At 42.1% G+C, this 24,558-nt stretch overlaps 1 long non-coding RNA gene across 1 annotated transcript; it reads right to left on the bottom strand.

Annotated features, from left to right (window-relative positions):
* Positions 1-1,553: 1,553 nt before the first annotated feature.
* Positions 1,554-23,049, bottom strand: LOC311433131. Its single transcript, XR_014690582.1, has 7 exons — positions 22,965-23,049; positions 7,327-7,463; positions 4,645-4,993; positions 4,132-4,231; positions 3,747-3,832; positions 3,463-3,530; positions 1,554-1,889 (listed from the first exon to the last, which is right to left on the bottom strand). It is a non-coding gene; the product is annotated as an uncharacterized lncRNA (long non-coding RNA).
* Positions 23,050-24,558: the final 1,509 nt, after the last annotated feature.

The raw sequence follows: 24,558 nt of genomic DNA, 5'->3' as shown, positions 1-24,558 counted from the left end.
CAACAGCAGCCTCAAATATAGGCTCACGATGGGAAACTCCACAGTCCTGGATCATATTCAGTCTGAACTGCTGCCTATTAGTCCAGATGGAGCTCAAACTCCCTTAAAATATCTTCTGGGGACCATCATATCACATTTGATCTGTCCAGACGGTGGGAAAGGAAGCTCAGGTCAGATCACAGTGCAGGTGTGATTGGGCTTTCCCCTTAGCAAACCACAGCTGAAGCAAGCCTATAGCCAGTGTGAGCATGGGCATAAACCATGTGGATGGTTGACATTCTGAGACTCAGGTAGGGTCATGGAAATGGCCTTAGCAGGCAGTAAAAGAATCTTGTCAAAATCTCAAATGAGAAATATGTCCTCTGTTAAAATGTTTTCTACTTCATCAGTTTTGGCTTCAGCTTTATTTGGGGTTTGGTTCCTCCTTAGCCCTTACACTTTTTCCTTATATTCAAGTGCCTTCTCTCTGAAGTCCACTAAGGTGAGCACATTCAGATCAAAAACAGTCTTGATTTGCAAGGGGACCAAACTCTAAGCAATTTCTTAGCCTTTAAAACAGGTAACTCAAAAGACATGAGGACATTACATATAATGAGACACACAATGAAAAGACGGCTAAAGTTAGCTCATATGTCCTCAGCTCATCTGTAAGTAGCTTGTGGTGTTGAGCAAGTCACACACATTTTAGTGCACGCTGCTGCATCCCAGCCCTTTTGCAATGCATGGCAAAAACTCCCAGAGATTTCAATAGGAGTAGGTTTCAATTCAAAGTTGGCAAGATTGGAAAAAATACAATAAGGCAAACATATTTTAAAGTCTTTGAGTTAAAACAAAAAGCATCTTAGAGGATCTATATCAAAAGTGAAAACTGAGGCTGGAAGTTAACTCCAGCTTCATGCGTACTTCTAACCTTTACACCAGTATACGGACCAGTTTCTTTAAATACAATAGAAACTCTGCCACTTTGAAGATAAGCCCTCACAGTTTGCTTAAAACAATAATTCTGTACTTTCTTTCCTGTTTCTAGATTTATTTTAAGTATTAGTATAAAATGTCAGAGTCTGATAGCAGCCAGATCAGTTTGTATAAAAATCGACTGCCTGTTTGTAGTATATTACAGGCTATATTTGACACAGGAAAGCACTTAATCATGAATGCTATCAGCACACCACACCCATCTTTGTAAGTGCCTTATAAGCTAGATTTATCACTGTGAACTTGAACTGGATAGAGACAAGTAATAAGGAAAAACGCAAAGCCCTTCTGTGGAGGTAGGGTTAAAAGTGTGTTATCCACGATACACATGCTCAGAAGGCGTGCTCGTGCCTGTCAGCTGCACTGAAACATCAGGCTATTTCACTTTGTATTGATGGACTTCTATTGGAGTCACCAGTCCCAGGTAAACAGCATGCAAATAAAAGAAGAAAAAGTCTGTCTCAAACAGATGATTACACGGTTTCTGCCATTTTAGGTATTTTTCACCTTTTGGCTCATTTTATTTGCACAACAGAATGGACAGCCCTTCAAGGACTTAAATAAACAACACAACCCCCTTTGCCAAGTGTCAAGTACCTTTTTATTTCACAAATCTAAACTTTCATCTTTATTTTAAACTTTGTTCTCTACCATACCACTTTTTGGATGTGCATGCTCCAACAAGAGAGGGAGCTGAGCTCGGGAGGCTGAAGAGCTTGGAGAGGAGAAAGACTCAGGAGACCACAGGGGCTGCCTCAGCTGCTCTGCTGCTCCTCTGGCTGCTGCTGGACCCCCGCTCACTTTGTCCTGCTGGCCAGCATGCTTTACACCAGCCAGACCACTGAGGCCAGAGTGTGGAGTGATGCAGCTGCAGACCCATGGGGCTGGGGCCAGACCAGAGATATCCTTCTCCCCTTGACAGAACATGTCAAGAAATCAAAGTCATTGTGAGAGAAGCAAGTAAAGATGCCACCAAAGATTATAGCATTTGCAAAAGCTAACTGGAGGTTAAGCTGTGATGATCACTTTGAGATATGCTGCGTACATTCACATTTTCTGCACAGGCTCACTGCGGAACACATTTGAGCACATGAAAAGGAGCTCGGCGAGCTATTTATAGTATTTATCCTCAGCAGCCCAGTTAGGAGCCACATTTTCAAATCTGGGGGTATTGCACTGGGGTATTGTCTTGATTAAAAGAGAGGACTTTGGGCTGGGTTTTATTAGTATAATAGTTAAACGTGAACTCAAACATTTTTCCTTGGAGAGTAAAACAAAATATTTTTACCCTGTATATTCTCAGAACTTAAACAATGTTTAGTGAAATAATGCTAAACCCTTGAATGTTTTGCTAGTAACTGCACCTGCAGGAGTGCTACACATTTGTTTCTCTGGTGAATCACATCACCCTTTATGCCTCTATGCCTAAATAGGAAAGCTACTGAACAGCACACTAACGTCTATTTCAGCAGTACAAGAGAGATGCTAACAGCAAAACACATACATATTCCTTAGGTAGAACACTGCTTTCTCTCTGGTGAGAAAACACCTTGGATTTTCCATTGGTCAGCGTTGTCTCTCTTCTGAAAGATGCCTCCCTTCATGCCCCATGGCCTTGTGAAGGCCTTGCTGCAGTGACTCAGCGGGCAGCGTGCCACCCACCGCGCTCAACCACCCACACTTCCTGGAGCGCCCATGACCCAGGTGGAGTCCCCAGGTGGCCCGACCTTGCCAGCATGGGATGAGGTAATTCAGCTGCAAACTAAATAACCACTGAATTGAATTCCAAGTGGTATAGCAGAGGGACATATTTGGGATTTTGATAAATGAAGGTCATTCTCGTTTAAGACATGATTCTTACCCCACCACACAGGGCAGACACCCATCCATGCAAAAACTTATTCATGGATGTTGCAAATAATCAATTTTTATTAAATTTGTGAAGACATCTTGTACCCCTGATGATAAGTGTGAGCACTGAAAACCAGCATGACGCTAGGAAGCGTGTCCTAGGAAGTATGTCACTTACCTCATCACTCTAGCCCTAACTTTTGTAGTCACAAAAGTCATTAGTGACCACACAACTGATTAACATCTTAAAAAAATACAGATATGTTGCTGGCTGAATCTGTCAACAAAGACTGTGGACTGCCAATTCATCCATTAGCGGCAGCCATCCACATTTATTATATCTAAATACAAAACAAAGTACAGGAAGGAAAAAAATCCATTAATGAGACACCATTGGTATTCAGCGCTGCACATTACATCAGACACTAAATCAGAAAGAAAAAAAATCAGGATAAAGTGGATATAGAGCTGTCAAGATCTTCATTCAACTCACTCTAGGTCAGCGGCAGTAACAATTAGCTTTGGGAAGAGCTTGGCTAAGATGTGGAAAACCTCATAGCCAAAATACCTAGAAAGCTCAAGCAGAGGTTAAATACAAAGATTTTGACAGTTTGGGAATTCAATGGTAGGTCTCACCTTTCAGGTTACATCTAAGCTTCCCCAGAGCATTCTTTAGAAAATAATTCAGTAGTGACACATAATACCTGGAGGTACACAAAACAGCAAAATCACAGATAACTAACAGAAAATAAAGGCAGTACTTATGTAGGACAGCTTAAATTAGCTATTAAACCAGCAGCACATAGACAGCCACCAAATGAAATGGCAAAGGTCTATTTGTTTCATACAGGTAACATTAGAAAGAAGGATTAATCAATGCTAACTTAGGAAATTGCTGAGCCAGATCAGCTACTACTTACTCTTGGATTCTTAAACCCACCACCGCTACTGCAAGCTGCTTTTCAGGGTTTTGTGGAAAGAGTTATCCTTAAGAGTACATTGTGACCTGCAGTTAATGACACAGAAACAAACAAACAAGAAAAGATTACATCTAATAATCATTCCTAAGGTTACAGGGATTGATTGGTCTTTTTTTTTTTTTCTTTCTTACTTTAAAGTGAGCTTGCATCATCTTTTTATCTAATCTCTTCTGGTGTGGAAAGCCAATATTCAAAATGCTTCTGCTTTCATTACAGAGAAACTGAAAATCAGCTGGAAAGGGACTTTACAATATGGATACGTGGGAAATCAGGAGCCTGAAATGAAGGCCTAAGAAGTTCTTCACCTTCTACCTACTGCTCTTACCTTCTTCCATCTTGCCATGCAATACTTCAAAGAGCAAAAGCCTCACCCATATCTGGAGCTCTTACTCTAAAATTCAGGAGATAAAGTAGTAGTGATGCCCCTAAGAGAGAAACACGGGGCTGTTGAAAGACATCTTCATTGATGCATGTACCAAACCAGGCTCCAAAACCCACATAAGCCCTGAATCCACATCACTACTTCAACACCGATGCTCTGCACCCTGTTTGGTGCTACAGACCCTGGTGCCTACCCCAGGCTGCGGTGAACCAGCATCAGCTGCTGGGTGTGCCGAGGAATTTGTTCTTCATGTGAGGTTGTCAGGCACTTACAAGAGGACTGCTTGTTCCTGCCGCTCTGGCACACACACTTCTATCCAGCTAACCTTTTAAATCCCTCCCAGGAGCAGAGGCAGCTCGCTGAACTGCAGAAGTCTGCAACCACTCCTCCGATGGCACTCACTAACCCATAGCTGCAGGAAGCAAAACAACAGCACAGGTTCCTCTTTGACATTACCTTTCTCTCTGGAGATGGTGGCAGCTTCTCTGCAGACCACCCACATCTACTCACCCTTCTTATGGAGGCAGCCTGGGCCCCAGGGATCAGAGACACCTGGTGGCACCTCCACAAAGAGCCCACAAGAAGAGTATGTGGTTGGGTGTCTGCACAGGTTCATGGCCAAGTAATTCAGTGCTCAGCAGTCAGTACGGTGTTAGCGATGGCAGAGGCTGCTAAGTTCTTTTGGAGAATGCTGGGGCTGCCCCATTTGCAGAAACCCTTCCCACTCCTTTTCTCAGCTTTCACTCCCATATTGTTATTTCTGTTTAGCCACAGAGTCTTCCAGGGACAGGCAAAGTCCAAAGTCCTGATGTTAAAAAACAAACAAACAAACAAACAGAAGAAATGCAAACAGAAGGTGGGGGGGGAGGGAGGGAGGTGTAAAAAAAAAAAAAAAATATTTGGAGGAAAACTAGATCTTTCTGCCCTACAACACAGTCAAAACAAACCACACCCATGTCCCCCCCTACTTTGTAGTTCTCTTTTAAGTAGAGCCATGCCCAGCAGCTGGAAGCTGTCTGTCTGTTTGGACTTCATGCAGGGATGTGCCAGAGGTTCCCTCTTACTCCCCTGGGTGGGATGTAAAGAATTCCTCTTTTCATTGCTGGCATTCCTACGGCACTGAGTCACTTTATAACCCAGACAATAATGTCCAAGTCTTGTCCAGACACTCTGGGATAGACACTATGATTTTTTTCTAATGATACAATTATGAGAGTGTCCATTGGCTATGAAGCTTCCTGGCCAAAACCTGCATTAAAAATAGCATAACCCATGATCTCCACCTGCAGATAAGGGACATACTTTGGTGTCCCACCTTTCCAACAATAATTAATCAAGACCGAGGAAGGGCACTCAAATTCACAGCATAGCTGTCAAAGCAAATGAGCTCCTGAAAGACTTGGCAGTGAGCAACACAGTTGATCAGTTGTTCATTCCTCCCAGTAGCAATCAGCATAAGCACTGAAGTTCATTGTGTTTATTGTTCTTAACTGAAAGCACACAAAATCCTTTACCAGCAATTTTAGAAGAAGATCTCATCTGGTATGTTTGTGCTGCAGTGGCAGGGTAGAAATAGATTTTATTTATGTATTTATTTATTGTTATTGAGGTCATTAGTTGGAAATACAAACATTAGTCAAAATCAAATATGGGTCACAAGCTCCCAAAGTTGTACTTCTACTTTGAAGATATTACTAGATAGCTGAAAACAAATATCACTATTGTTGTTATAGTGTGAGACCCTGATGGAAGCAAATGTAAACAAGACGAGGAAGGGAAAAAAGAAGTGGCTATGAGCTTAAGTTTTGAATTTAGGTTCTGTTTATTAAAAAATAAAAGAGAAATAAAAAAGTGGGGTGTTTGTGATTCTGGAGCAAACTACAAAATTAGGGTTTGAATTTTTTACCACTTTCCCTCTGTCATGCCAGGCTGAGGTTGTCGAATTTGGTTCATGTTGATGACTGTTGTTCATCTGGGTTATGGGTCTGTATCTAACCTGGGAGAGTGTCAGAACTCTGTGTATGCCGGAGGCACGCAGGGTGTCAGACCTGTTTCGCAGTGTGAAGTCATCAGCCATGATTGAGTTATGGTTTATTACACTACAAAGATCTCAGCAAACTTCTCACCATACCTTTGCTCCTCCATACCCAAAGCTTTCTCCTTTCTCTACAGCCTAATATAAAAACCCGTTCTCCTCTCAAGATTGATTAAATATGTGCCAGCTTTTCAATACCTGGGTTTTAGATATTTCAGTCAGCAATTTATAGTTTGTTCCTTTTTACCCCCAAACTCTGATGAAGGAAATTTGGAATTACAGGACAGGAGATCAAATGTAGCTTGCAATCTGTGCTGACTAAGGCTATCTTGCATTCAAAAGTAGATCGAAGGAAAATAAGATAACTAATTTCTCCACAATGTAAATTTTTATTTAAAGTAGTTTACCAGTGTTGTAGCCCATGAGTGAGTGAGAGCTTCCCTACAGAGCAATGAGTACTCTGATGATCAAGTCAGACTTTGATTAGTACTTAAATTCCTGGTCTTAGGTCCCAGGACTACTTCAAAGTGCCTAAGTCTCTCTGGTTTTACAAATGCACATGCACACACACACACACACACACAGAGAGAAATAAATAAATAAAAATAAAATTTAAACAAATAAAAACCACCCTATTCACCAAAGGTCTTGGTTTCATCATTGCAGAACAGGAATCTTTTAAAACTGCCAGAAAGTTTAGCAGAAAGCAAAGATAAATTTTGTTCCACCTATCCAATCCCTATCCAAGATCCAAGACCCTGCAAAAATTTCCTGGAGATCCTACAACATGTCTGTGCAGGAGTTTGGATTCTGGGTCACTGGGAATGTATCAGCACATTTCACACACTGATAAGAGCTCTGCTTTCTGCAAGAAAACTAGGTGCAGAGTGTCTATGGGATAAAATTTGGAAGTTATTTTACTATAAAAAGATTTGTTTCTGAGTGCACACTTTTAGGCATCAGCACGTGCTAAAAGGATGTGGTGCATGGCATGAGCTGACTTTCATGGCAGGCATCGCTGGTGTCCAGCGTGTTTCTAAGCAAACCATTGGCTTTTAGCCAGGTAAGAGCACATTTAAAACAAGAAAAATGAAATCACTTACTGGAACTAACCTACGGATTCATTTTCGGTCACTTTTACCAACTCGGCCCAGTGTTCAGGCAACAAATGACTCCTTTTCCTGAGCCGGCCGGGGTGACGAATTGGCAGCTGAGGCTGGAGGCAGCCAGATCTACAGAGCTGGGGGAGCAGGGAAGGGAAGGTGAGGAGCTTGCTGCAAAGTGGGGCTGGTCCTGCTGAAGGAAGAACTGTTTATTTATCTATCCAACCTCCCAATAAAGCACACAAAAGATAAGCCAATTGTTTAAATAATGTTTACTCAGCTAATGCAAAATAATTTTTATATGTACCTTTAGAAAATCCTAAATACATTCTTGCTGTAAAAGATACTACTGCATGCAGCTAAGATAATCCTTCCTTTGTACATCAGTATCACATTTGTTTGATTTTTTATTTTCAGAAAAATAAAATCAAAAGCCAGAGTGCAATCCTGTCAGAAATGCAAGAAGGGGTTGTATACAATATATATAACAAACCTGTGTCCTTCACACAAACTTTTCCTGCAGTTCTAAGCAGCTCTGTGCACCAAACCTGGAGGTGCCATCACTGTTGACAGGTCTAGGACGTCTGATTCCACTGGTGACAATTTCAAAGGTCATTATACAAAACCTCTGTCTCGTCACACTTCACAATGAATAAAATAAAATAAAATAAAATAAAATAAAATAAAATAAAATAAAATAAAATAAAATAAAATAAAATAAAATAAAATAAAATAAAATAAAATAAAAATAAAATAAAATAAAATAAAATAAAATAAAATAAAATAAAATAAAATAAAATAAAATAAAATAAAATAAAATAAAATAATAAAAGAAAAAAAAATAAAGATCTTTTTGTTGTTGTTGTTGTTGCTTTTCTTCTTTCTTTCTAGTGAATTTCCTAGTACCATTACACTGAGCATGTATTTGATCTGGTATTATTGTATTTGATCATCCATTAATGATCAAGGGGCTGGAGCACCTCTCCTACAAAGGCTGAGATAGCTGGGGCTGTTAAGCCTAAAGAAGAGAAGGCTCCAGGGAGATATCACTGCAGCTTTTCAATACTTAGAGGGGGCTTATAAAAAAGATGGAGAGTGACTTTTTGCTCAGTCAGATAATGACAGGACAAAGGGGAATGGTTTTAAACAAACACAGGGGAGATTTAGGTTAGATATAAGGAAGAAATTTTTCACTCAGAGGGTGGTGAGGCACTGGCACAGGCTGCCCAGAGAAGCTGTGGATGCCTCATCTCTGGAGGTGTTCAAGGCCAGGTTGGATGGGGCCCTGGGCAATCTGATCTAGTGGGTGGCATCCCTGCCCATGGCAGGGAGGTTGGAACTAGATGGTCTTTGAGGTCCCTTCCAACCTGAGCCATTCTATGATTAAGGGAGAGCTTTGTATTGGTAGATTCAGAATTATGCAGCTCAGATACTCAAAATGCTCCTCTTTGCCAACTATAATTACTACCACTATACTTATAGCAACTGTCCACCGTAAATGTACACTGTAAATGTAATAAATAAATGCCAGCTTCATTTTTTGTCAGACACAGAGGTAATGCATAATGTGTTACACCAGTGACCCCATTCCATAGGGAGAATATGATTCATGGCTATAGACCGCTTATATTTCCTCCAGTTTCTACTCTCTGCCTCTGTATTTCCACATTTGATTTTGATGCACCAGCCAACATTATTGTCATTAGAAGTCAGTTAGGCTTTCCTATGAAAGCCCTCTATTAAAAATGATAAGAATAAAATAAAATCTTTCTAATATTAGATATATGTAAAGATTGTGAAGATTTTGTCCAACTATTTTGTTGTTGTTTTGTTTTTGTTTGTTTGTTTGTTTGTTGTTGTTTGTTTTTCCTATTGTTCCTATCTGAAAACAGCATACATTCTTGCTGTAAAAGTCTCATGGCAACTCCAGAAAAATGTTGAAGAGTGGCTGGCTCAGAAATCGTGTCTCCTTCATGGATTTTGTGAGCTCACAAAATTTGAGTGAATTGTGCCTGAGCTGAGAGCAGGCCAGGTGAGGCTCCAGGTGCTTCACCCACAGCACTGTCATTCTCATGGAAATGCAGAGCAGTGCCTCAGCAAGAGGCTGCAAGAAACCCTAGATTTCTTTGATCAGGCTCTGATGCACTCATTTAGTGCTGACAGCAGCCTTAATGCTGGGCGTTGCTCTAAACACTTTGCAGCACTTTACCAGGATGGTGGTTGCAGTCCTGTTCCCTGAAGGATCTCTTTTAGTCAGGTGAAGTGGTGTTTCTGTGGGAGTCAGCACCTCCTACACGCACTCATCCCCTGATAGCCAAAACAGTTACAGCTGTTATATAGTTCTAACCACAGCAATTTCTGCAGGCTATCGTTGCTGCCTTTATGTGACTCGGTGCTGGCTTCAGGTTGCTCTATAGATAATACCATAGGAGCATCAGTGGACATTACACTGAGGACACATTGCATTAGAGTCCTCCTCTGTTGGTAATGAAGATCACAGTCTCACAGAATCATAGAAAGGTTTGGCTTGGAAGGGGCCTTAAATATCTGGCCACTACATTCAAAACAACAGAGGAAAAACTGATAAATCATGTTTTGAAATGGAAATCCAATTTTTGCAATCACTGGAATATTTCTCCAGTCCCCAACTTCTCCTTTCTAGAGATGAGTTTTTCGTGAAGCTCCTCCATGTAAGCACTTTAAAGACAGCTCTACCTGTATTTTGCATTGTAGCTCTGTCATACTTGCTTCTCCCCCCTTTCTTGTGCATGTGTGTGTGCTTTTGTTACTTGTATTGTATAAGGTGCCTTGGGATATTCGCATCCTGTGCATTGTGTGGCATTGTGTTGAATAGGAGGTACAGAAATTAAAAGCAGGTCTCCTCCTACCCACATATGCCTTTTCTTTGCAGGTTTTCCTGGAAGTTTTGTACGGGGAGGGAAGGGAAGAGGTAAAATATGACTTGGCTGAGACTGCCGGATGCTGAATCAGCTGCGATTGCCTCACGTTTTCCTTTCTTTTAAAATAAGGGGCACAGTTTTCAAAAATGCCCATCTGATTTCTCTGCAGGTTCTGCCGAGTCCATCATCTCTCAGTAAGTCACTTTTTAAAAGCTGTGCATATGCTTCTCAGTCACATGGGCACCCTCTGAAAACAGGGTTTGTAATCCCTTTTTATAATTTGATAGTCCCTTGCTTGTAGGTCTGGAGACTACGTGCTCTGGGGTTGCAATAACCTGGTGCAGCCACTGCAGGCTGGCACAATGCTGGTGTTCACCTTCTAAATAGTTCCTTCAAAAGAGGAGAAGATAGTCACGCTCATTAACTCAATAAAAAACCCCAAACCCACCGAATCCCCAAAGCACACAACCTCTTTGAACATGATTGTACCCCTCTGCAAGGAGCTGATGCCTCCAATGCTGACTCCCTGCTCCTTATGCCGACACACACAGTGTGCCCTGACAAGGCTGGTAGTGACAGCGTGGTGATGCAAGCATCACTGAATAGAGAGCACTGCAGGAACAGCAAATGTGCACAGCATCAGAATCCTATGGGGACCCAAAACAAGCCCTTTTGGCAAGATTTAGACATCCTGGGGATTGGGATAGTTGGAAAATGCTGTGAGAAGTGAATATTTAAATGAGAAGAGAAGAGAAGAGAAGAGAAGAGAAGAGAAGAGAAGAGAAGAGAAGAGAAGAGAAGAGAAGAGAAGAGAAGAGAGGAGAGGAGAGGAGAGGAGAGGAGAGGAGAGGAGAGGAGAGGAGAGGAGAGGAGAGGAGAGGAGAGGAGAGGAGAGGAGAGGAGAGGAGAGGAGAGGAGAGGAGAGGAGAGGAGAGGAGAGGAGAGGAGAGGAGAGGAGAGGAGAGGAGAGGAGAGGAGAGGAGAGGAGAGGAGAGGAGAGGAGAGGAGAGGAGAGGAGAGGAGAGGAGAGGAGAGGAGAGGAGAGGAGAGGAGAGGAGAGGAGAGGAGAGGAGAGGAGAGGAGAGGAGAGGAGAGGAGAGGAGAGGAGAGGAGAGGAGAGGAGAGGAGAGGAGAGGAGAGGAGAGGAGAGGAGAGGAGAGGAGAGGAGAGGAGAGGAGAGGAGAGAAACAGTTTAACTATTTGTTGTAGAAGGGTTGTATGAGTATGCGTGGAACAGCTTATATTTGGGTCAATTCTTGTTTTGTTCAAAAATTCTGTCTTATAGTAAAGGTACTGCTGATTTAGAGACAGAAATCAGACATTGGTAAAAAGTTAACAGCAGCTCTCTGGAAGCATGCAGTCTGCTTTTAGCAGGTGCCAGTTATCATTTTCTTTCCAAAACATCCCTATCTTTAAAAGAAAGGAGGAGTCTGCTTTATAGTCAAGGGAAATGCGATCTTGTAGCATTCAGCCACATAGTGTTCACCCTTTGACTGCTTCCCCATCATGCAGTAACTCACTCAGATATAGGTTCATGCAGTCTTGCTCACTTGCTGAGGTAGCTACTGTGATCCCCTATTGAAACCCGAGCAGAAGAGCAGAGGAAAGTGATGTGCCTGTGAGGACTTCACACCCTGAGGTATATAAGGAGAACAGGTGCCTGACAAGCAAGGTGAGAACAGCAATTGCCAGTTGGTATCTTCCTTCTTTTTAACCAGGGAGATGACAGGACAAGGGGGAATGGTTTTAAACTTAAAGAGGGTACATTTAGAATAAAGGAGGAAATTCTTTACTACAAGGGTGGCACTGGCACAGGTTGCCCAGAGAAACTGTGGATGCCCCATCCCTGGAGGTGTTCAAGGCCAGGTTGGATGGGGCCCTGGGCAATCTGATCTAGTGGGTGGCATCCCTGCCCATGGCAGTGGGGTTGGAACTAGATGGTCTTTGAGGTCCCTTCCAACCTGAGCCATTCTGTGATTCTGTGATTCGTTCTGCTTTGCAGAGATGTATATGAGATGTATATGTACATGTATATCCATCTCATATGTATCTATCTCATACAACCAGCATTCGAGGCTTCAGTAGCTGGATTTATAGGCTCTCCTAAAGGTTATTAATTCTTCCTACACCGTTCCCAGTAAGTCGGAGTACCTTATGATATAACTTCCTCATTAACATCAAGAGCTGTGATTATACAGTTGTGTTACCAAGGGCTTCAAAGCCACGAAGCCTAAATATAATCTTACAGTACCTTGTTACAATACAAAGCACATCCTCTAATACATTTTTTTTTGTTTGCATAAAATGCAGCACAATAATGGTTCGCGTGACCTTTGCCCCCCTGTATAGCTCACTGGAACATTGTTTGAAGAGCACACAGTCTGCGTTTTGCAGGGCACAGGTGCTCGGTTGCACCCTGGCCGCCGCAGCTCGGCCCCACGGCGCAACGCACCGCTTCTCCCCCCCAGCAGCTGCACTCAGGGGACTGCTTTTGTGGTCCACCAGGAATTTCCTGTGATAGAATATCAGAAACCTACTGGTGACTGGTAGGAGGTGACTTCACAGGGCAAAAGTTCTCCCTCCACAATAAACATTCTCCGTGTCGCTGTGTGGATTTCCTACACGGGCCTGACAGCAGTGAGCTGCTTGTCATCGTGACAGAGAGAGGCTCGGGGAAGGGATTGTGGCTGCTTGCAAGGTTTTATCTCCAGAGAGGTGAAGCTGAGCCTTCACTCTCATTTTTGCAGTACCTCCTGGAGAAGAGAAAGAAATAATAATTGTAAATCTACTGAAAAAAATATAAAAAAAAAATAGAAATCCACAATCAAATGCAGAGCATATACTCCGCATCCCATACCCTGGCACTATGATATACATACTACTATATATGTCCTACCTACATACTATACAATTATATATACTATAGATAGTCAAAGAAGCAACACAACAATTAATTATTATTAATTAACAATTAATCTCTATACACAGTTTTCCTTGAGAAACAAACAAACAAAAACAACACACAGAGATGTTTGGCTACCAGACTGTGCTGCAAGCTGTCACCTGGTAGTTGGCAGCCTGAGGCTGTCACAACTCTCTTGGCCAAAACTAGTCAGAGGACCAAACGACGGCACCCAATTCATCTGGCTGGCTGAAGTAACGTGCGACTTGGTCAGGCTGCAGTGAAGTTTACTGACTGAAATAGCTTTGGGGAAACAATACATTAATTTCCTGTGGAAAACACATCTATTAAAATTGGACAGTCGCCTTAGTTGAGTCCAACATGGTAAAACAGCACACTGTAGGGCTTGAAAGAGAACACAGCTCTGTGTTGGCTTCGAAGTCAGAAAATAGTGAAAAGCACTATCATCCTCAAAATCAGGGCCATGGCAAGGACTTTCTTGGTACAGGCAGCGATAGAGAGCAAAGATTTCCAGAAAATACCTTTAAGCTGTCTCGCCAGCTCCACAGCATGCTTCAACACTCGCACACATGGTCTCCAGCTTCACTATGGATTCTCCAAGCCAGTTTTGTGTCCACTGAACAGGATTTTACCCAAGGCAAAGTGTGTTGACTTTGCTTCTGAAATCTCATCGTCAACTAATGGCTGTGACCCTGGTCATCCCTTTCACTGGGGCTGGACAGAACAAGGCACTTACCTGTCTCACATCCCGTCTTCCTCTGTAGCACTGCATCAGGAAGAGGGTGAGGAAAGGTGGTGAGAAATCTGTAGGAATACCCAACGACACTGGAGATGTTGATGTCACACTCTGTGTTTGCTGCTCCTGTAGCACTTCTATATTCACTAGTATTTATTTGCAGCATCCCACAAAGCACTGACTGGTCTCATCAGAGCAATCTGTGCTTGTATTTGTGGGTGTGAGGACAGGGAGTCAGCACTTCAGCTCCAGTAAATGTAGCCATGCAGTGGAAAAAAGCCCTGCTGTTAAGAGTTATTTCTCTTTATATTCTCAAATAAACTTTTCTTTTCCCCCAGCCATGTACACCCTTCCAAATAGCATGATTTCTACCAGAGCACTGAACATTCCCCCCAGAGAGCTCAATTCAAAGAAATAATATCCGCCTCATGCCACAGTCTGTTAATGATGGATTAAGAGAAGAGATCCCATTATTCGGCTTCAATATACTAACCAAACTTTTAACGGCAAATAGATGTTCATGCTGAGGGAAGACTAAATCCATCTGTCAAGTGCTTTTTTCTTTTTGTGATCAAGGCTGATACTTTTAGTCTCAGTGACTGAACTTCAAATCAGTCACTATGTACTCAGGAGGAAGGAACCAGTTTGGTTAGCTTTTTTTCTGTTTCACAGCAAGCAGAACACTGTATTCCATTTCTGTGGACCGTGACATCCCATGGCATATTAAAAGCCTTATTCAAACTGCAAGACAGCCATATTTTACACTCAGCAGGAGACGGTAGCAAGAAGTATGAGGCCAGGGTTATTCTGACTCTGGACAGCTTGTCAACCTGGGTGCTAGGAACAAAGCTTAGGACATTCTCTGCTTGCTCATATGATCCTGAAATAAATAAGTAGAAGATTGTCTCAGCAGGGATTTTCTTTATGTTACAAGAGTCTCTGCGTAGATGCAGGGTTGAATTCAGAATGACTGAATCTGCTCTTGTGCTTTTGTTCTAAGACCCCATCCATTGTGCAGTATTGCAAAATCCGTGGAAGTGCTGAGGTTACCTTTGAAATAAACATAATCTTATTTTCTTAAACAGAGCAATTAAACAGTAAGATCTCAGTTAAGTTCAAGGACCAGGCTTCCTGATACCTGGGAACTCCTCTTTTAATTTGGGCCACATCTCACTTGGTGATTCATAGTTCTACTTAAAAAAAAAAATATATATATATATAAAATTCATTTGGTCATGGAAAAGTTTGGGAATTCCTTTATTACTCTGTTCAGATTTTATTCTGATTGATCTTTTTAAAGAGATAATGATTTCTTTGATAGAAACTAGAAGAATCTCTTCCAAAACAATAAATTGCATTCATTTTACTCAAACACAAAAATCTCCTGCATCACTCATCATGTAAGAGCATAGTACCTTATATTTCTAATGGCTACCCATTTCCACTGTGCTGAAGATAGGGCTTATGTATTTCCACATGCCAAGAGCTCTTTCTCTTCTTTCACAGTCATTTAAGATAAACAGAAATAGAAAAAATCTCTACAAGTCTCTTCTTGCACTTTGACTTTAAGCTTGTAAGGCTGGATTTAAACAGGGCAGAATATGCTCTGAACATGCTGAACAGCATCAGTTTCTACGTGCTATTGCTCATGCTTATGTCATGTAAATTAGAGCTATCATCTGTAAGAAATAAAATCATCCAACCTTGGTTATGCATTTGAGATTCACACTTAAGATTCATACACGGTAAAGGGATTTCCTGGGCAACTTGGTTCACCTTATTCCAGAATGCTCCAGGATCTTTTTTTGTGTCCTAAAGCTCATTGCAATTGGTAGGGCACAAGCAATCAACAAACTTTGCAGTGATGTTAGCCTTTGAACATGACAAAAAAAAATAAGGAATCTGTTATTTATGCCATGAGGAAGATGAATCACATAGATGTTGATTCCCTGCTTGTACTAGCAAAATTCAGTCACAAACCTTCCACTGAAGTTCCAAGATAAACTTAAGGACAAAGCTTTTATGCAGTGAATGTGTAGAAAAGAGGTCTTGTGTTGGAGCTGGGCTCATCACTCCCTGGATATGTTATTGGAGAAAATAAAGCAATTGACTTTGTGAATAACTATTTCTATATATATATTTAAAAAAAAAAAAAAAAAAAAAGGAATAGAATAAAGTGTATTTTTTCTCTTGATTGGTGCTCCTACTATGCTCTGTCTGCATATGGAGGAATACCAAAACCAAATAAGATGGCTCCTGCTTTGGAACATTTTTAAAATTAGCAAACTTAATCTGATTTTGCCATGTGTGGAACTTCTCTTTTGTGAGAGGGCTCTGAAACATCACAGGTGCTTCATCCTGTGGGAGAGCATGGGGAAGACAACTGTGACTGTTGTCAGATCTTAGCAGCCCATGTTGTCTCATTTCTGCATGGCTCTAACTGGAGGAGCTCCAGCCCTTACTGTGCCTTAAGGAAGAAAATGGAAAGCATGGAGTTGGCATTGTAGTTCCCCTCTGACAAGATGTCTGACCATAGTGGACTTTGGGAAAGCAACAGAGCTTGTGGAAATATCAGGTTGCCAAAACCCAGAAGACAAAATCTTGTTCTCAGCAGAGCTAAGAACAAAACAGTCCTCCAACACACTTATATTGCAGTACTATGATAAAAAATATCCTAAGTTTGGGGAAATCTCAAGATATAATTTCACTATCCATTCAGATCTTTGCTGAACACCATATGAAAATGAAATAGATGATACTTCAATGATGGTAAAGGCAAAATACTTAGCTTAACACTGACTACTGACAACCAGAAGGTGACACAGCTGTATTCCAGAAATATGCTGCTCTGACTGTTTGTGATACTGGAGACCTCAGAATTGGTCACTTTGTGCCTGGGGCCACAGGATGCATTACTTGACTGTAAGGTGAAAGGGAGAATAGACACATTTCCCCTACCAGTGGGGTACCTACAGTGCCTCTTGCCGTATTACAGACACTGAACACACATCACAGAACTCGTTTCCCATGGTACTTCAGTTGTAGAAACGCACATGAAAATAAATGCTGTTCGTTTGTGTTGTATCTGATTCCTCAAGGCCACACTGCTTTCCCACCTGGAAGACTAAACCACAGCATACCTTTAGTTCTCCAATTTGTAAGCAGAGCTCTAGGGGAATAAATTTATTCCCACAAAACAGTAATTGCAGAAGAAATTCACTGGGACTGTGTATCAAGAAATGCAGCATAACATACTTCTAGACACCTTGAGATCTGATCCAAACTTACCATGTTTAATAAACACTTTTAATTGCCATTTAAATGTTGCAAAAGAAAGAAAAAGTATCTTTACAAGGTACCTTTGCATACTGCCTTGTTCCTGCTTCTTTTCCTGACAAACTGAAGAAGTTTACCACAGCTCAGTTATTTCATTGTAAGAGGAGTATTCATCTTTCCCCTTTTGACTCACAGATATCCTCAAAGATTGCAGTTTTTAACACCAGGAAATGCAAAGGTAATAGACCAGCAGCTTCCCCATTTACTAACCATTATCTTTTAAAACTCTCCTTGCCATCCCCTAAAGTTGTTGCCTCATTAATCTCCATGCATGACTGAAAGTGTTAAAAGCTTTTATGATCAATTAATTACAAAAAGACACTTCAGGGCATTTCTGACTTTTTAAGCAGCACTCTCTGCTCTGGTGCAGGGCACATTTTGAAGTATTAAAGCTTGGGAACACCTAAAGCAAGCAAATTTTCCTCTCAGTGCCTTACCCCAAAGTGCACTAAGCACTTGCAGCCGGGAGCTGCAGGAGGTGCAGCCGGCCCAGGATCACCGGGATAACACCTCCCCCCAGCGGTCCTGGCACTTGTTTTTTCCAACTTATTTTTTTCCATGTTAATTTATGGGGAAAAACAAACGAACCAACCAAAAAAAAACACCCAAACCAACCATACATAGTTCAACCTTAGTTCTCATTTCGTGTGAAACAGTGGAGTTCACGGGTATATCTCCTGCTGCACAACTTCATGGATCTTCCTGTAAACAAGGATTGCCGACACTATATTTGCACAGCCCTGCAGAAGCCTGGGACAGGCTTTGGGGCAGGATTTCGGAGTGATCACCTCATTCCCTGGTGGCACAAACCCCACGGAAGCTGGAGGCTGCTGCCCACCCCCTGCTTCCTCCTCACCCCTTGCCTGTGCTCCCCAGACCCCCACCTCTGTCATGCTGGTGTTTTAGGAACAAGCACATTTCAGTGGCTACATCCCCAAGGGACATGCTGGGAAGTCACCAACATTGCGGCCAGCCCCTTCCTTGAAACACTCTGGCCCCTGCAGAGCTGCTTCACCTCCTTGCAGCCAGCTGGGCAAGGAAGGCAGGTGCATGCTCCCTGCCCCGGCCAGGGCAGGAAAGGAGCTGGTTCCTCTCCCAGGGAAAATTAGTAGCAAAGTGAGAGAGATGTGTTTAGGTGATCTGGAAACAGTCTGCATCTGCAAAATGCGCTTACACAAAGCATTATTTATGTTCGCCTGGGTAACCAGTAAAAGTCACCACCAAGTCAAACACAGCACGCTAGTAAAAAGTGAATGTTCTTCTCAGAAAATTAGGGCGTTATCTTGTTATCAAAATCTTCCCCTGGGCTAATAGCAGCTACCAATCTTTCTCATTCTCTGTTAAGTTTGTGCTCTACAGATGTTTCCGATATTAATCAACAAGATCTCTCTTGCCGAAGTGGCAATGAGAAAAAATGCAGTCAGACCATCAGTGGAGGCAGGTACAAAACCGGAACAAAGCAGCGTGTAATAATTCAGTGTGCTGAACTGAGTTTGTAATTAAATACACTATGAACTGCTTTGAAAGGTGTGGACTTGATTATGTGAAAACAAGTTTCCAACTATCATTTTTTTTAGCCCCTTAAAGGGCTGCCAACTTTGTATAAGTCATACTGCAACCACAAGTACTGTTTTTGCTACTGTTACAAGCAATATTAAGATTGAAACTGAAAGATATTTGGAAAAAAAAAATCATTTCAATTTTACTTTTGATGGGATTTTTTGGTGGATTTGATTGCATCATCCCCCTCTCCATTCAGTATGTTTGTGTGCATCTTTCAAACAGCACTGGGGATGGGAGACACGTGGCTTCTGGGCAGCAGCCCTGCTGCAGACCAGCTTCTCTAGGTTAAGCCTGGGGCTACGTTTGCTGGTGCCTGATGAGAAGAATTCACATTTCAGCCTCAGTATCAGTGGGGGCACACTGGCCTCTGCTCCTGTCTGGCTGCTCATCTTCATGGGGCTTGGTGGAGCTCCCTCTCTTTGACATCTCCACTCCTCTGTCAGGCAAAACCAGAACTGCTCAAGAGGTTGGCCAAAGCCCCATCCAGACTGGCCTTGAACACCTCCAGGGATGGGGCATCTGGTATTAGCTACCGAAGTGTATTTCTTTTGTGGGTGGATCTGCAGCTGAGAGCATTGCTGCCCATCAAACAAGTGGCTCTGCAGACATTGCTATCTCTTGTTTTATCTGTGCCTCCCAAACATTGTGACCAATGGACCTCCACCTGTCTTCCAGAACTACTGTAGGCTATCCAGGTCAAAGTTTTACTTGAAACTCCGTAACGTTTGTATATAGGGGTGGTGTCTTTATGTTCTCCAGGCCAAACCTTGACAAAATCATTGGTTTATGTGCACTGGGCTTTTACCAAAACAAAATTTTGATCATCAGTCGAGATGTAGCAATGATATTTTCATAAGAAATAAGGGACCCTGATGTAGATTTGTTTTTATATTGGATGTAGAAAACAAACAAAAAAAATTAAAAACAACAAAGAAGTTGTGTAATCTAAATGATCAAAAAAAAAAAAAAAAAAAAACAGCATGCAGGGACTAGTCAGAACTGAACTGTGTTGTGAGCCAGATGGCTTGTGCCCTGTGGAACCCACAGACATGCCTCTCATGTGGTCAGAGGCTTTAGCTTTCTAGGAAGGATGGCACTGAAGAGATGGAAATGGGTGAAGAGAGAAAAATAGGAAAAACAAAAAGCCTCTAAAACTCTTTCCATGTCATAACGACTTTTTTCATCCGTATGAGACTTTTATATCTTTTTGACCTCTCTGTCTTTTACACAGAATCACAGAATTTCTAGGTTGGAAGAGACCTCAAGATCATCGAGTCCAACCTCTGACCTAACGCTAGCAGTCCCCACTAAACCATATCCCTAAGCTCTACATCTAAACATCTTTTGAAGACTTCCAGGGATGGTGACTCCACCACTTCCCTGGGCAGCCTGTTCCAATGCCTCACAACCCTTTCAGTAAAGAAGTTCTTCCTAACATCTAACCTAAAACTCCCCTGGCTCAACTTAAGCCCATTCCCCCTCGTCCTGTCACCAGGCACGTGGGAGAACAAGTGAGCGTTAGAACTTAGTAAGAACTTAGTAAGAACTTAGTAAGTGTGTTTCTGTTGATAATAATTTGAACATACATGTCTTGCTCAACTACCCAAAAAGACATTCATGGAGCTCTTTGGTATGATGTTAGTTCATCATATTAGCAGGCAGAGGTAGGCCTGTGATTGTTTGGGTGGGTTTGCCATTATTTGACAAAAGGAAATGTAACTCTTGACCATTGCAGGGTGGCAGCTAATACTGGGACCCTTGCAGGTGAGTTTGTTGGAGGAGAAATATGAGCGTGACCTCAGGATAATGCATAACCAAAATGTCTTCTGTTTGCAGGAACATCAGACTTTAGACAGGTAGGCAAATAGTGAACGGACAAGTCACTGTCTTTGTCCCCACAGGGCAACATTATCTCAGTAGCTGATTGGAAAATATTAGAAGAGAAAGCCAACTCTCTTTAGAAGCTATCCCTTCTCAGCATCTGTCCCAGTTTTAACCATACAGCTTTCCTCCAGAAAGGGAACAGTGCCTCCACTGCTGAGCTTGTTGATGTTCAGGCAGGACAATAGGATGGGGATTTCCATGCCAAACATGCATGAGATCTGCCTGCTGTTGCTTTAACCCATCCTGGGAAGACCATCTTTTTGGCTCCCAGCCCAGCAAGAGGCAAATGGGTTTAACTCAGTGAGCTGGGGGGGCACCCAAGCTGATCCCCATCCAGGTTACAACAGCATGAGGAGGATATGGTAGCACATGCCTGGGTCATGGGGCTCTCTGTGCACCCTCACCTGTACCCACGCTGCTGTAGCTGCATGCTGCATGGTATTTCAGAGCAGATGTATGGATAGCTCTTCAATAGGGCAACTGCTCTGAGCAGAGTACTGCAAGGGTGCAGTGACCTGCACCTGCCTATGGAGATGCAGCTGTGGTAGATGTCCTCCTTTGCTCCCTGTAGTCACAAAATGCTACTTTGATACCAAAGAACTTCACTCTTCCCCATGGCACTGCTCTGAACAGGGGCAGGAATCCTGTGCTAGCAGTTTGAAATAAGGAAAACAACTGGCTTAGTCTGATCAACTAACAGACTCAACTCCCAAAAAAGGGGGTGGGGGCATTCACTAAACACTGCATTTCCTCTAAACTCAAAGACAACATTCAAAGTTACCAATACTTAGCTTTCACATTAAGAATAAGTACCCTTTTCATTACTTATAATGGGTTGAAGTTACATTTTACCTATTCTGTGAGTCACAGTTCATCACAGCTCATGAAGTCTTCAGTGTGAATGAAGTTATGTTGTTAATTTTCATGAATTTTTAAAATAATTATGCACGCTGATGGTGCAGATGAATTATTTTTCAGCCTGCTTTGTTTTTGAGCTCCTTCTGGAGAGAAACCAAGGCCAGTTGCAAACATCAGTGGAAAAGCACACCAAATTTTTGCTCAGGCACATATTGCTGGGTGAAAGTTTTAGGACGCCCACCAAGTTGTACAAACAGTGCCCTGACACTAGGAGTATAAACAGCAAGCCTGCCCAAACAAACACGTATAACACCGTTCTTTCCCCTCTGACAAAAAAAAAATATGCGAGTGCCATTTGGATTGCTTGGAGGTTTGTGTTGCCTGGGGACTGGACTCTGCTGCCTTTGGCAGAGACTTCTGCCTCGGGAATTTGTTAGCACTCTCTCCAGAGATACATCCTATCAGAAACAGTTAGTGCATGAAAACTCAGTGGATTTTAACATACGGAACCTTTATATTTTTCACAGGCTAATTAGAAACACACCACAGATACAGAATCTGAGCTGCCTGTAAAGTTCTGAGTCAGATACAAGAGATTATCTGAAGGAAAAGAAGCCTGCTTTTTCCGTTCAACAACACAGGGCTTGTGCAAGTTCCTAGTTATTTCATTCAGGAAGAATCAAAGTTTCCTTTCAGCCACAGAAAAACATTGAGCTCTGACTCCCTGTATAGCCAAATACAGTGCTACGAGCAAAGAGTCATGCTGAATCAACCAAAATGTTTATTTCCAACATTTGAAGAAACACTTAAAAGACATTTAAAAAATAAAAATTCCTCCCGTCCTGAGGACTGATCCAAGAAGGCTTCTTCGGGGCTACAGTTTATGGTTTCATGTGAAACCCATTAACTTGGGGAACCACTGAGAACCTCTGCATTCTCCTTTTGGAGTCAATTCTTTTTCTTACACAGAAGAGACTACTTTGGTTCACACTGTGGGGGGGGGACAGTTTCCCTAGATTCATATGGCTACTTCTTTTCATAAAGGTCGCACACAATTCTTAGAAGTATGCTATGCTTCCAAAATTTTAATCTAGGTAAGAAAAAAAAAAAAGATCAGAAGCATTCTGGAAGTGCCTTTTAGCAGCTTTTACTTTTTGTCTTCAACATGCAGTTTGCTAAGGAACAGATCTCACATTATTTCCAGCAGAATCTGCAGTGATGATGGGACAGACTGTGATTTTCAGGTGGCGGTGTCCTTGTAAGATGCTATCCTTGGTCAGCAGACATCAGCGGACAGGAAATTTTGCAACCCAGAGAATATCCCATCATGTTTGATTTTGGATTCATTACAACAGGAAAAGCAAAAAGAATCTAAAACCCAAGATCATCCATGATTTCACTGAGCAAGAAACACATGAGGACCATATTCTGAACTTACCACTGATTGCTATGAGCCATCTCCCAGTTGCTTTGGGCAGCCGCAGGGTACCGCTCTCAGAACACACACAAAACCTTCATGGCTCCAATACTTAAACAAGCTTTCAGCCACCTTAACGTGACCTTTAGAAGAGTACGCTAGAAACACTGAAAACAAAGTCCAAAAGTGATGATGAAACAAACGAACTACCTACTTTGAAGTTTAAACCTTCCGGATTTAGAAATGACTGAACAGTCACTGAACCAGGACTCAGTGAATCCCCTTAGGAATAAATCCATCCCGTCACTAGGTGTCAGCCTTGTCTGTCCAGAAGGACACGGGACCTTGTCCCTGTCCCAGTGAGCAGATGCAACTCTCGGCACTACAAATCATCCTAGCATTCTTGTAATTTGGGGAAGGGAAGCCGTTTGTGTGGGATGGTTATGCACCAGCTCATATAGCATGTGTTGCCCTCAGGTTTGGATGCTGGAAACAAAAGGTGAGCATTGAATGTTACTTCCATGCTGAGGGGATGTGACCAGAGGTCAACTGTGTATACAGCAGCAGAGTTATGCTCTCAGGCAATTAATAAAATCAGCAGGGTATAAGCAATGAATCAGTAACTGTTTTGCAAGCCCTACAATATTTACTGTTTATCCTAAAGCACCAGTTCCTGGAATAATGCCATCACATAAAAATGCTGGCTCCCACTTCTTAAATTTGTTTCTAGCCTTGTTGGATACAGGAACAATGCTTGGAAACAAGATTCCTGCGGGGCTGAAAACTGTAAGAACAATAAAGAAAACCTCAAATGTATTCTTTAAATGATTTCTTGAACACTCACAGTCCGTAGCAGTATAGTCAGCAAAAATAAAGGGCAATTAAGCAGGCAGCAGAGTTTGAGTAGGGCTTGCAGAATAGTAGGATATTTTCTGATTTTGGAATCTCTTCAGATGGAGAATTTCATACTTTTTTTCTTGTGTTCACAAGCCTGTGAAAATGATCTTTTCTTCTACTAGGGCCAACCAGAGTGCCATAGCTGCATGTCAATGCCCATAGTGATCTGGGACCATTGCAGGTTCTGTGCATGGCTTCCTAATATGCTGCAAGCAAAGTCATTCAACCTCATTGAGAGCAATAGTTTAAAGTGGGAAAACATGCACTTTTCACATGGTGCAACAAAAATCACTTAACAGATCATTGCCTTCCATTTTCTTCCTAGGTTCTCTTAATGGACAGAGAAGCTTTTCCACAGTTAATAAAGACAAAATTAGAGCATCCCAGTGCTTTGATTCCCTCAGATGCACACAAATGATTGCAGAAAAACTGGCATGGATAGAATTTTGCAACATGTTCACATCCACACTATGATGATTCATTTCATGATCATTCCCTAGTACATACCTGTCCTTAATGATGAACGTGTGATTGCTGGAGCCTTCCTACAATGACCAAAAAAAAAAAAAAAATCACAATAAAAACAGGCATTTCACCAGTCCTAGAAGTCAGGGCAGCAGAAAAGTCATGCCAGCCAAGCCCAACATAAAACAAGTAGAACAATATTTTGACTGGAGCAGTCTCAAGTCTACTACATGGCCCATACCCAGACTGCTTG

Source organism: Aythya ferina (assembly GCF_964211825.1).
Source record: "Aythya ferina genome assembly, chromosome: 2".
Classification (NCBI taxonomy): Eukaryota; Metazoa; Chordata; class Aves; order Anseriformes; family Anatidae; genus Aythya; species Aythya ferina.
This window is presented reverse-complemented; position numbering and strand designations above follow the sequence as displayed.